Here is a 13,918-nt window from a genome sequence, read left to right on the forward strand (position 1 = left end):
TGTTGAATACTGAACTGTAGTCCAAGAACAGCATTCTCACATAAGCATCCTTCTTCTCCAGATGTGGAAGAATGGTATGTAGAGCAGTGGCTATTGCATCATCTGTCGATTGGTTGTGTTGGTAGGCAAATTGTATTGTGTCCAGGGTGGGTGGTAGTAAGCTGCAGATGTAGTCCTTGACCAGCCTCTCAAGGCATTTGCTTATTATCAAGGTGAGTGCGACAGGACGCCAGTCATTCAGACATGTTACCTTGGTCTTTTTTGGTACAGGGACATGGTAGATGATTTGGAGCAGGAGAGCACTTACACTGGGAGAGAGAGAGAACACCCAACTCGATGTTGGAGGTTGTGAACTATGTAAGTTTCCATCAATTACATTACCCTACACAGCCCCCCACCGAGAATTCACTAAAACTGGCACTATGAGCCAGTTCGGAGCTCCAACAAGCTGCCCGGCTCGGGTCCTACGTTCCATGAGTGGAGGAACGCTAGATGCCTCTGGTTGACATGCTCAGGGACATGTCGTGAAGGCAGAAGCATGGTAGTGGAATTCTCCAAATCTTGGTGGGCCAACTTACGGCGATCTACCGAAACACATTCAGGTTTACCCCTCTTATCTACAATAAAAGTCTTTTCTCTCCATTCCAAAATGTGGAATGGGCCATTGTTTGGGGGCCTAAGGGAATGTAGGTGTGCATCATGGTGGACAAAAACAAACGAGGCGGAACGGAAGACCACGGGTACCCAAGATGCTGTAGGCCATGATGGGAGGTAAGGATAGGTATAAAGGAATTGAATTTACTGAGGAGAGTGGAATGCTGATGAGAGGCTGACCAGGTAGTCGTAGCATCAGGAATAACATCATTTAGCAATTGTACCAACCCTTATACCAACTCAGCCACAGACAACTGCAGGTCCTCTTTTGGAACTGTTCTGAGCCCCAGCAGGACCCACAGGAGACGATCATGCCAACACTCATCGGTCAGGGAAGCCCTCAGAGCAGCCTTTAATGGAGCAGTGAAACCATTTTCACAGGCCATTGGACTGCGGGTGATACATCGTGGTGTGATGTAGCCTAACACTGAGGTTCTGAGCCATCACAGCCCAGAGATTTGTTATGAATTGGGGAGCGCGATCAGAGGAAATATCAGATGGGGTGCCAAACTGATCAACCCGGAAACTGATGAACGCCTGAGCTACGTCTGCAGTCAGTGTTGATGCCAGGGGGATGACCTCTGGCCACTTGGTGGTATGGTCCATCATAGTAAGAAACCATGGGAGGAGGGAAAAGGACCAACAAGGTCCACATTGACACAATCAAACCATCACTCAGGGACCTCAAGAGGTGCTAATGGTGCCTGGAAATGACGGTTAATTTCTGCCCACTGGTACTCCACACAGGCTGCAGTCTAATCACGCACGTCCTTCCTAAGGCCACGGCACACAAACTTTAGTGCAACCACTTTCTGAGAGGTCTTCAGGTTAAGGTGCGAGGGGCCATGTATGGAGTCAAAAGCAGTTTGCCTCCAGTTGGCTGGCACAATGGTGCGAGTGTGACCGGTTGAGACATCGCACAGGAGAGAAACCCCAGCTTTCCACTCCACTGTCAATTTAAGCCCATGCTCTCTGGATCTTGATACCCCAACCTGTGGAAAATCTGTACACATCTTCCCTTTCTATGTCCTTACAACTTCATACACCTCTATAAGATTACCTTTTCATCTCCTATGTTCCAAGTCCTTGGCTGCCCAAGCTCTCACATTAACTCAGGCCCTTGAGTCCAGGGAACATTCTTGTAAATCTCGTTTGTACTAGTTCCAATGTGATGACGCTTTACCTATAAAGAGATAACACAAGAGTTTAAAGTACTGCAGCAGAGGCTTCAGCAATATCTTGTATATCTATGACATAGTGTTGCAATTCATATACCCAGTGTCCTCTCTGATGAAGGCCAGCATACCAAAGGCTTCTTCACCTGTAATGCCACTTTCAGCCAAGTGTGTACTGGTACTCCTAGGTTTCCCCAGGGTTCTACTATTCACTGAGAAAGTAATGCCTGGTTTGACTTCCCAAAGCACAGTGGCGTAGTGGTTAGCACACCTCTATTACAGCATCAGTGGCCTGGTTTAATACCGTGCTGTCTGCAAGAAGTTTGTACATTTTTTACATGAACTCTTGGATTTCCTCCGGGTTCCTCCAGTTTCCTTCCACATTCCAGAGATGTGCAACTCGTTGGGCGAGAAGGACCTGCTACCAAGCTGTATTTCAAAATAAATAAGAATAAAATGCAACTCCTCTTGCTATTCTAAATTGAATAAGATTTGCCATCCTTCAACACATTTAAAAGATTGCCATTATCACTTGTACATCCAAACACTGAAACACAGAGTAAAATGCATCGTTTGCGTCAATGACCAACGCAGTCCAGATATGTACTGAGGGCAGACCACAATTGTCACCATGCTTCCAACACCAACACAGCATGTTCCTGACTTACAAGCTATAATCTTTGGAATGCAGGAAACTGAATCACCTGGAGGATACACATGAGATAACAGGGAGAACATACAAACTCTTTACAGACTGTGAAAATTTAACCCCGATCTTACAGCTGGTACTGTAAAACCATAAGACATTGGTGCAGAATTAGACCTTTTGGCCCATCAAGTTTGCTCCACCATTCCATCATGGCTGACTTATTATTCTTCTCAACCCCATTCTCCTGCCTTCTACCCATAGCCTTTCACACCCTGACTAATAAAGAACCTATCAACCACCGCCAAATAACTTGGCTTCCACAGCCATCTGTGGCAACAAATTCATGGAGGTCCTGTCTTGCTGCTTTCTACCTAACTTTCTAGATTCTCCCTTCAGGACCTCCTTCTTTTTCCTATCATATCATTGGTACCAATATGTACCATGACATCTGGCTGCTCACCTTCCCCCTTTAGAATGTTGTGGACCTGATCTGAGACCTCACAGACCCTGGCACCTGGAAGGCAACTTACCATGAAGGTGTCTCTTTCATGTCCACAGAATCTCCTGTCTGCTTCTCTAACTATGGAATCCCCCATCACCACTGCACGTCTCTTCCCTTCTGAAGGAAGGGGTGTATTCACATAGTATGTCCTAACCCTGTAGCTTGCCAGTTTATAACTTTCCTTGCTCATTTATTATCTGGAGTCACAGTCTCCTCACAGACACTGTCCAGAGTGATGTGGAGTGTTGTTCACTGGGTGTCATCTCTGATATTTATCCAACTCAACAGTCTAAATATGTGAACCCAAAGAGGCAGCAACACATCCCAGTAGTGTTGTAGTTGAGACCAATTCCATTCTGAATTTGTTCATTCACAGATACAGACCCTTTCATGCACTTATTCATAAACACATGTCCACAGCAGATCCATTGGTATACTCTAATATCACAGTTCCACAGCATGTAAATGGACCATCCATCTCACAAAATCAATGCACTTTCAGCCAGCTATTCACTCACAAAGCCCATTTTATTCTCTCACATTCCCATTAACAGCCCCCTCCACAATTCTTCCACTCACCCACATACTGAGGGGTAGTTTGCACTGCCAATCATTGGGATGCAAGAAGAAACCAGTACACCCAATAGGAACACACATAGTCACAGGGATAATGAGCAGACCCTACACAGACAGCATTATTTTAATATTATGAAATCTTTATCCAATATATATATATTGTTTGGGAGGGACAATCACCCTCCCCCTCATCTCAGCCCCTCCAGTAGTGGAAGGAGCCTTCCCTACAAAGACTTAGCATTGGCTGCACCAAGTTTCAGTGCAGCCCTTAGTATGTATTCCCACTGCCTGGACTGTACCAGTCTATAGTATTCCCTTACAGACATCTCACTGTGGATCAAGACCAATGAGTTTGAGGCAGACCAAAGGCCACCTTTCACTGGCTTGATGATCTTCCTTGGCTGAGTGGTGTTATAACAACAACCTCTCACTCAATGTCAACAAGACCAAGGAACTGATTGTAGACCTCAGGAGAGGGGAAACCAGAGGTCCATGAGCCAGTGCTCATCTGAGGATCAGAGGTGGGAGAGGGTTAGCAACTTTAAATTCCTGCATGTTTCTATTTTAGAGGATCTGTCCTGGACCCAGCAGATAAGTGCAATTGCAAAGAAATCATGACAGCACCTCTACTTCCTCAGGAGTTGGCAAAGATTTGACATGACATCTAAAACTTTGACAAACTTCTATAGATGTGTAGTGGAGAGTGTATTGACTGGCTGTATCACAGCCTGGTATTGGAACACCAATGCCTTTGAATGGAAAATACAACAAAAGGCAGTATATTGAACCCAGTACGTCATGCGTAAAGCCCTCCCAACCACTGAGCACATCTACATGAAGCAATGCTGTAGGGAAGCAGCATTCATTATCAGAGATCCCCACCATCCAGGCCATGCTCTTTTCTCACTGCTGCCATCTGCTAGAAGGTACAAGAGCCTCAGGACTCGCACCACAAGGTTCATGAACAGTTACTTCCCCCTCAACCATCAGGCTCTTCAACAAAAGAGGATAATTACACTCTCTTGTCCATCCACTAAAATGTTCCCACAACCAATAATCTCAGTTTAAGCACACTTTACCTCATTATCTCATGTACTCATTATTTATTGCTATTTATTAATCTTTGCATTTGCACAGTTTGTTGTCTTCTGCACTCTGGTTGATCTTTCATTGATCCTGTTATAGTTACTATTCTATAGATTTGTTGAGTATGTCTACAGGAAAATTAATCTGAGGGGTTATATGATGAAATATATGTACTTAGATAATAAAATTTACTTTGAACTTTGATGTAAGGTCTTAATCCAAAGAGTTGGCAATTCCTTTCCACCACGCTCGACCAACTAAGAGCCTCCAGCAGATTTATTATTTTTTGCTTAATAAATCCACGTCTGAAGCACTTTTCACAAACTAAGTCTGCTCCAGAATGTTTCGCCACCAAGAAAGTGTTGCCATGGATGTAGTCTAGGAAACTAACAATCAATTCACATCTAGCAGTGATGAACAAAGGGCCATTATGAATTACATAAGCAGGTGATCTTGACTGAAGAATAAATATTGCAGCAGAATTCAGGGACACTTATTTCCCATTCCCACCCTACCAAGATTTCTGCATTTTAAAACTTATTTTTCACTAAGGAGTGATTTGATTAAAATACTTAGACTCAAAGCATTAAGGATTTCTCTCCCCCCAGATGCTGCTTGACCTGCTGAGTGTTTCCAGTATTTTCAGTTCATTTCGGATTTCAAGTGTCAGTCTCTGACTGTAATCTATCTACCTTTTCACTTGGTCAGCTTCATTGGATTTTATTTCCTTTCTTGTTCCTTCATCTCCCATCTCCTTTTTTCAAATTTCACTCAGTTTGTTGAAAGATCTTTGGCTTTTTGTCTTCCTCCACAGATGCTGTCTGATCTGCTGTATTTCATTGTTTGCTCCTGGTGAAAGCTTCCCTGGGATTATTTGTAACCATTTGAGAAGGAAGGCAGGAACCAAATTTATTATCTCCCAGAAGCAGCAACTTTGACACATTTCCTTTCTCAGGGAAGTCCACAACTGGAAGCAGAGCCTTGGAATATTTTAATTCGGGGGTGGTTAAATTGTTGATAGGCAAGGGCAAGTGGGTGTAAGTTAGACTAGATTACAGAGCTGTAACATAGAAACATAGAAAATAGGTGCAGGAGTAGGCCATTTGGCCCTTCAAGCCTGCACCGCCATTCAATATGATCATGGCTGATCATCCAACTCAGAACCCTGTACCTGCTTTCTCTCCATACCCCCGATCCCTTTAGCCACAAGGGCCATATCTAACTTCCTCTTAAATATAGCCAATGAACCGGCCGCAATTGTTTCCTGTAGCAGAGAATTCCACAGATTCACCCCTCTCTGTGTGAAGAAGTTTTTCCTCATCTCGGTCCTAAAAGGCTTCCCCTTTATCCTTAAACTGTGACCCCTCGTTCTGGACTTCCCCAACATCGGAAACAATCTTCCTGCATCTAGCCTGTCCAATCCCTTTAGAATTTTATACGTTTCAATAAGATCCCCCCTCAATCTTCTAAATTCCAGTGAGTATAAGCCTAGTCGATCCAGTCTTTCTTCATATGAAAGTCCTGCCATCCCAGGAATCAATCTGGTGAACCTTCTCTGTACTCCCTCTATGGCAAGAATGTCTTTCCTCTGATTAGGTGACCAAAACTGCACACAATATTCTAGGTGTGGTCTCACCAAGGCCTTGTACAACTGCAGTAGAACTTCCCTGCTCCTGTACTCAAATCCTTTTGCTATGAATGCCAACATACCATTTGCCTTTTTCACCGCCTGCTGTACCTGCATGCCCACCTTCAATGACTGGTGTACAATGACACCCAGGTTACGTTGCACCTCCCCTTTTCCTAATCGGCCACCGTTCAGATAATTATCTGTTTTCCTGTTCTTGCAACCAAAGTGGATAACCTCACATTTATCCACATTAAATTGCATCTGCCATGAATTTGCCCACTCACCTAACCTATCCAAGACACCCTGCATCCCCTTAGCATCCTCCTCACAGCTAACACTGCCGCCCAGCTTCGTATTATCCGCAAACTTGGAGATGCTGCATTTAATTCCCTCATCTAAATCATTAATATATATTGTAAACAACTGGGGTCCCAGCACTGAGCCTTGCGGTACCCCACTAGTCACTGCCTGCCATTCTGAAAAGGTCCCGTTAACTCCCACTCTTTGCTTCCTGTCTGCCAACCAATTCTCTATCCATATCAATACCATACCCCCAATACCGTGTTCTTTAAGTTTGCACACTAATCTCTTGTGTGGGACCTTGTCAAAAGCCTTTTGAAAATCTAAATATACCACATCCACTGGCTCTCCCCATCCCACTCTACTAATTACATCTTCAAAAAATTCTATAAGATTCGTCAGACATGATTTTCCTTTCACAAATCCATGCTGACTTTGTCCGATGATTTCACCTCTTTCCAAATGTGCTGTTATCACATCTTTGATAACCAACTCTAGCATATTCCCCACCACCGATGTCAGACTAACCGGTCTATAATCCCCCGGTTTCTCTCTCCCTCCTTTTTTAAAAAGTGGGGTTACATTAGCCACCCTCCAATCCTCAGGAACTAATCCAGAATCTAAGGAGTTTTGAAAAATTATCACTAATGCATCCACTATTTCTTGGGCTACTGCCTTAAGCACTCTGGGATGCAGACCATCTGGCCCTGGGGATTTATCTGCCTTTAATCCCTTCAATTTACCTAACACTACTTCCCTACTAACATGTATTTCCCTCAGTTCCTCCATCTCACTAGACCTTCGGTCCCTTACTATTTCCGGAAGATTATTTATGTCCTCCTTAGTGAAGACAGAACCAAAGTAGTTATTCAATTGGTCTGCCATGTCTTTGTTCCCTATGATCAATTCACCTGTTTCAGACTGTAAAGGACCTACATTTGTCTTGACCAATCTTTTTCTTTTCGCATATCTATAAAAGCTTTTACAGTCAGTTTTTATGTTCCCTGCCAGCTTTCTCTCATAATCTTTTATCCCTTTCCTAATTAAGCCCTTTGTCCTCCTCTGCTGGTCTCTGAATTTCTCCCAGTCCTCAGGTGTGCTGCTTTTTTTTTGCTAATTTATATGTTTCTTCTTTGAACTTGATACTATCCCTAATTTCCCTTGTCAGCCACGGGTGCACAACCTTCCCTGGTTTATTCTTTTGCCAAACTGGGATGAACAATTGTTGTGGTTCATCCATGCGATCTTTAAATGCTTGCCATTGCATATCCACTGACAACCCTTTAAGTATCATTTGCCAGTCTATCTTAGTTAATTCACGTCTCATACCTTCAAAGTTACCCTTTTTTAAGTTCAAAACCTTTGTTTCTGAATTAACTATGTCACTCTCCATCTTAATGAAGAATTCCACCATATTATGGTCACTCTTACCCAAGGGGCCTCACACGACAAGATTGATAACTAACCCTTCCTCATTGCTCAATACTCAATGTAGAATGGCCTGCTCTCTAGTTGGTTCCTCAACATGTTGGTTCAGAAAACCATCCTGCATACATTCCAAGAAATCCTCTTCCTCAGCACCCTTACCAATTTGGTTCACCCAATCTATATGTAGATTGAAGTCACCCATTATAACTACTGTTCCTTTATTGCACGCATTTCTAATTTCCTGTTTAATGCCATCCCCAACCTCACTACTACTGTTAGGTGGCCTGTACACAACTCCCACCAGCATTTTCTGCCCCTTAGTGTTATGCAGCTCTACCCATATCGATTCCACATCATCCAGGCTAATGTCCTTCCTTTCTATTGCGTTAATCTCCTCTCTAACCAGCAATGCTACCCCACCTCCTTTTCTTTCCTGTCTATGCCTCCTGAATATTGAATATCCCTGGATGTTGAGCTCCCATCCTTGGTCACCCTGGAGCCATGTCTCTGTGATCCCAACTATATCATATTCATTAATAACTATCTGCACATTCAATTCATCCACCTTGTTACGAATGCTCCTCGCATTGACACACAAAGCGTTCAGGCTTGTTTTTACAACACTCTTAGCCCTTATACAATTATGTTGAAAAGTGGCTCTTTTTGCTTTTTGCCCTGGATTTGCCTGCCTGCCACTTTTACTTTTCACCTTACTACTTTTTGCTTCTACCCTCATTTTACACCCCTCTGTCTCTCTGCACTTGTTCCCATCCCCCTGTCACATTAGTTTAAAGCCTCCTGAACAGCAGTAGCAAACGCTTCCCCTAGGACATTGGTTCTAGTCCAGCCCAGGTGCAGACCGTCCTGTTTATACCGTCCCACCTCCCCCAGAACTGGTTCCAATGCCCCAGAAATTTGAATCCCTCCCCCTTGCACCATTTTTCAAGCCACGTATTCATCTGAAATATCCTCCTATTTCTACTCTGACTAGCATGTGGCACTGGTAGTAATCCAGCGATTATTATCATTATGGTCCTACTTTTTAGTTTATCTCCTAACTCCCTAAATTCACCTTGTAGGACCTCATCCCGTTTTTTACCTATATCGTTGGTACCTATGTGCACCACGACCACTGGCTGTGCACCCTCCCATTCCAGAATGTCCTGCAGCTGCTCAGAGACATCCTTGACCCTTGCACCAGGGAGGCAACATACCATCCTGGAGTCTCGTTTGCGGCCGCAGAAACGCCTATCTATTCCCCTTACAATCAAATCCCCTATCACTATAGCTCTCCCACTCCTTTTCCTTCCCTCCTGTGCCGCAGAGCCACCCATGGTGCAATGAACTTGGCTGCTGCTGCCTTCCCCTTTTGAGACATCTCCCCCAACAGTTGTGGTTAAAATCATGAACTTAGTGAAGGGTGTAACAGGTTGACTTCCTGCCATTGATTCATCTGCTTAAAACAGCTGTACATCACAAAAACAGCCCTTCAACCCTCTGTGTCAACACTGACCTTTTCGTTTGCCCACATTAGAACCACATCCTCCTCCGGCTTTCTTATTTAATGTCTGTCTTTAACTCTTAAGCATAGTAGTGGTTAGCGCAACACTTTATAATACCAGCGACGCAGGTTCAATTCGCACCGCTACCTGCAAGGAGCTTGTATGTTTTCCTCATGACAGCGTGGGTTTGTCCTTGGTGGTCCCATTTCCTCCCACTGTCCAAAGACGTACCCATTCATTGGTTAGTAGGGTGTTGTAAATTGTCCTGTGAATAGGCTGGGATTAAATTGGAGGATTGCTGGGCAGTATGGCTCGAAGGACTTGAAGTTCCTATTCTACACTGTATCGTAATAATGAAAAAATATTGATTTTATCTGAGTCCACCACCTCTCTGGCAGTGCATTCCAGATATTGACCAATCTCCATGTAAAATACTTACCTTTCAAATCTCCATTAAACATCCTTCCTCACATCTTAAACTTATGCCCTCTTATTTTTTGTACCCATACTATGGGAAAAAAGATTCCATCTACCCTATCTACTACAGTTCTACATCTCTTTCAGGTCACCTCTCTCCTGTCTTTGCCCAAGGGAAAACAAGCCCAGCACACGTATCTCTCCCTATAACTTTCAATCCAGCCCACGTCCTGGTAAAATAAGTGAGCCTCTGAGGCTGGATGTAAAGCTACGTACATCTCAGAACCTCTGATTCAAAAGCACAGTAGTTACAAGGTGTATGCAGTTTACATCAGGAGTGAATCACCCAGAGTCTGTGGCCATGCTAAGCTCCACACTGCCTTTCGTGGGGGAGGGGGGAAGTCATCTGGATTTACTGAGTTTGGCTCACTCTGTCCATGGACAATGGTTCTTGTTGATTGTTTCCTGTGAGGTGGGAGAAGCAAAACACACTGCAAACTTGAACAAGATGGAAAGAAGTTCTGAGTGCTGTTGAAGCTGTCCAAAGTTGGCGCACCTCCAGAATTAAATCATTAAAACTAGTTAATGCCCATATGAAATGACTGTCAATTAAATAAGTGTTGTGGCTTTCAACAATTATGAAGCCTAAAACACTAATAACATTTAAAAGGTCCATGCTATCCAATTCTTATTCAATTCACTCACACCCACACCCTCCGGTGAAGAAATGGTCCCAATGCAGAACACTCTGTTACGGTTTGTCTCTGCTAACCCCCCACCATCTGTGGCAGGAAGGTGCCACAGCTTTGTGCTCCATTCTTGACTCTACAAAGACATGCATTTCTTTGGAAGTAATGAAGTTACTGAAAGTTTTGCAGGAAAATGAGGGTAGGAAGATATGCATGGTAAGTTGAATTCTGCGGAGTGCTGTCATGGAGAGTGGACAATAGACAATAGACAATAGACAGTAGGTGCAGGAGTAGGCCATTTGGCCCTTCTAGCCAGCACCGCCATTCACTGTGAGCATGGCTGATCATACACAATCAGTACCCCGTTCCTGCCCTCTCCCCATATCCCTTGACCCCGCTATCTATAAGAGCTGTATCTAACTCTCTCTTGAATGCATCCAGAGACTTGGCCTCCATTGCCTTCTGGGGCAGAGCATTCCACATATCCACCACTCTCTGGGTGAAAAAGTTTTTCTGCATCTCTGTTCTAAATGGCCTACCCCTTATTCTTAAACTGTGGCCTCTAGTTCTGGACTCACCCATCAGCGGGAACATGCTTTCTGCCTCCAGTGTGTCCAATCCCTTAATAATCTTATATGTTTCAATCAGATCCCCTCTCATCCTTCTTAATTCCAGTGTATACAAGCCCAGTCGCTCTAATCTTTCAACATATGACAGTCCCGCCATTCCAGGAATTAACCTTGTGAACCTACGCTGCATTCCCTCAATAACAAGAATGTCCTTCCTCAAATTTGGAAACCAAAACTGCACACAATACTCCAGGTGGGGTCTCACCAGGGCCCTGTACAGCTGCAGAAGGACCTCTTTACTCCTATACTCAATTCCTCTTGTTATAAAAGCCAGCATGCCATTAGCTTTCTTCACTGCCTGCTCTACCTGCATGCTTGCTTTTATTGACTGATGTACAAGAACACCTAGATCTCGTTGTACTTTCCCTTTTCCTAACTTGACTCCACTTAGATAGTAATCTGCCTTCCTGTTCTTGCCACCAAAGTGGATAACCTCACATTTATCCACATTAAACTGCATCTGCCATACATTTGCCCGCTCACCCAACCTGTCCAAGTCACCCTGCATTCTCATAACATCCTCCTGACATTTTACACTGCCACCCAGCTTTGTGTCATCAGCAAATTTGATAATGTTACTTTTAATCCCTTCATCTAAATCATTAATGTATATTGTAAACAGCTGCGGTCCCAGCACTGAACCTTGCGGTACCCCACTGGTCACAGCCAGCCATTCTGAAAGGGACTCGTTAATCACTACTCTTTGTTTCCTGTCGACCAGCCAATTTTCAATCCATGTCAGTACTCTGCCCCCAATACCATGTGCCCTAATTTTGCCCACTAATCTCCTATGTGGTACTTTATCAAAAGCTTTCTGGAAGTCCAGGTACAGTACATCCACTGGCTCTCCCTTGTCCATTTTCATAGTTACTAAGTGGAATCCCGCTCAGGTAGAGCTCAGTGCAGAGAAGAATGAAGGAAGGTTGAGACTAGCATTGGTAATCAGTAGAATTGATAGCTCATCAAGAATTAGTGAACAGAGCAGGGGAAATCTATGTGTATCTAACATTGAAAGAGTGAGTTAAATAATTTTGTCCACCAGTTTGAAAAAGAGGCCACAACAGCCATTGAAGGTTGGAGAACATTAAAATTTAAGTAAAATATTTGCTTATAATATCCAGCATAGCAATGGTAATCAATTTCAAACTCAAACTGATGGACAGTGTTAATGAGCTAAATTAAGAAACTATTTGTGTTCTTATGGACAAATTTATAATCCAAGTGATGTTGCACTTTCAAGGCAATTAGCAGCTGATTACATCAAGAGTTAGTTGAACTGAAGAGACAGAAAGAGGAGATAACTATTAAATTTCACAATGCCTGCCTGAGGTGAGAGGCCTTTGAGTCAAGAAAGAACAAAGGTATTAGACTCTTTAGCAGAGCAGTGTGTTGGAGATGTTCTAATTAGGAGACTGAGGCAATAACCAACACAACAAATTGAAAATCAGTCAGCTATGAGCAGGTGTGCCACTGCAAACCCAAGTTAAAAATCTTACAGTTTAAGATGGTGCTACTGAAGGTGAGCAGCAGCTTACTAGTAGTTCAAAAGGTAAGGATTCTGACTAAAATATAATTAATGATACCTTTTCTGAAAGAAATAGTGGTAAGTTATCACCACAAGCTATAAAGAGGCCAGCAAAGCTGAAGCAAAGTCAAGGGATGAACCATGTTGGTGCATTCCAAAATCAATGCTGATGGAGTTGGAGTGAGTGATTTGAAGAGGAGGAGTTGAGGCAGAGGAGTTTTGATGCCCGTCCAACTAACCCGGGTGCGAGGTTGGATCACCAAGCAGACTTGGAGAGATCGGGAACAGCTTTGGGCTGGGCAGCATAGTCTAGGACCAAAGTGTTTCACGGTGGTGGGGCCTGAGTCCTAATGAGAGGCTGTTTGGGCAATTTAAATGCCAGCCTGGATAGACTGGAAAGGCGGGGTGTTAGGACCAGAGGTGAGGGTCGGCATCATTTCATGCTGAGACTGTGGGACTGCCTCAGCTGCTGTGCCTCGTGTCTGTGAGCTTTGCAATGACTTGGCCCACTAATAAGATTAATCGAGACTGAGGCTTTGGGCCTACGCTGGCTGCTCTGAGGATTCGGATCTAAGGACTCAATTTGGTTTGGAATGCTGTTGCTTGCTTCTACTGTTTGAATGGTTTGTGTTTTTTCTCTCTTTCTCTGTGCATTGGGTGTTGGCCATTATTTATTTTTAATTGGGTTCTTTTGAGTTTCTTGCTCTGTGGCTGCCATTAAGCAGACAAATCTCAAAGTTGTATGATTTATATATTCTTTAATATTAAATATACTTTTAAATAATTCCAAGAAATTGTCCAAAGACATACTGGGTCGGCTAGTTGATCATTCTAATTTTTTTAAATGTATTCATTTACCAGATGTTGGCATCGTCAGCTACGCCAGCATTTATTACCCATCCCTAGCTGTCCTTGAGAAGGTGGTGATGAGCTTAGGGAGTGCCCTTAGGGAGGGAATTCCATGATTTAGACCCAGTGACAATGAATAAACGGCAATATATTTCCAGTCAGGATGGTGAGTGACCGAGAGGGGGATTTCCAAGTGGTGGTGTTCCAAGGTATCTATTGTTCTCATCTTTCTAGGTGGTAGTGGTCGTGGGTCTGGAAGGCGCTGCCTTAGGAGCTTTGGGGTGTTGATGCAATTGCCCCATGATTA

The 13,918-nt window shown here is 43.7% G+C and overlaps 1 protein-coding gene across 2 annotated transcripts in view; it reads left to right on the plus strand.

Moving 5' to 3' along the window:
- LOC140734481 (gamma-aminobutyric acid receptor subunit alpha-3-like) overlaps nucleotides 1–13,918 on the plus strand; it is a 507,133-nt gene that overhangs the window by 69,763 nt on the left and 423,452 nt on the right. The window lies entirely within an intron of this gene.

Source organism: Hemitrygon akajei, chromosome 10 (genome assembly GCF_048418815.1).
Source record: "Hemitrygon akajei chromosome 10, sHemAka1.3, whole genome shotgun sequence".
Classification (NCBI taxonomy): Eukaryota; Metazoa; Chordata; class Chondrichthyes; order Myliobatiformes; family Dasyatidae; genus Hemitrygon; species Hemitrygon akajei.